The 313-nt window shown below is 33.5% G+C and overlaps 1 protein-coding gene across 2 annotated transcripts in view; it reads right to left on the bottom strand.

Moving 5' to 3' along the window:
• Window positions 1–313, bottom strand: part of MORN4 (MORN repeat containing 4) — a 21202-nt gene that overhangs the window by 11405 nt on the left and 9484 nt on the right. The gene's annotated exons all lie outside the window — the stretch shown is intronic.

Below are 313 nucleotides of genomic sequence, written 5' to 3'. Positions count from 1 at the left end.
TACACACACTAAGTACCTAGAACACTGCCAGGGTCCGTCCACTAAATGTTAGTTTCTTTTCCTCTTTCAAAGTTTTACACTTAAACTCACACATATACTTACTGTAATGAAAACTTCTCTAGGTCTTTCCTCAGTAAAAATTGCTACCAATGTAATTCAAACAACACTCTGAAAAAGAAAATCTCCGCAATTTTGACTGAAGAGCTGAATACTAAGTAGAGGAAAAACAAACTATAATTGCTACCCATCCACTCTTTATCAACATCCTACAGGATATTTGCATTTTGGCCTTATGTCATAATTATTATTATTA

Source organism: Colobus angolensis, unplaced genomic scaffold (assembly GCF_000951035.1).
Source record: "Colobus angolensis palliatus isolate OR3802 unplaced genomic scaffold, Cang.pa_1.0 Scaffold316, whole genome shotgun sequence".
Taxonomy (NCBI): Eukaryota; Metazoa; Chordata; class Mammalia; order Primates; family Cercopithecidae; genus Colobus; species Colobus angolensis.
Note: the sequence above shows the minus strand (reverse complement) of the source record. Positions and strands in the feature narration are given on the sequence as shown.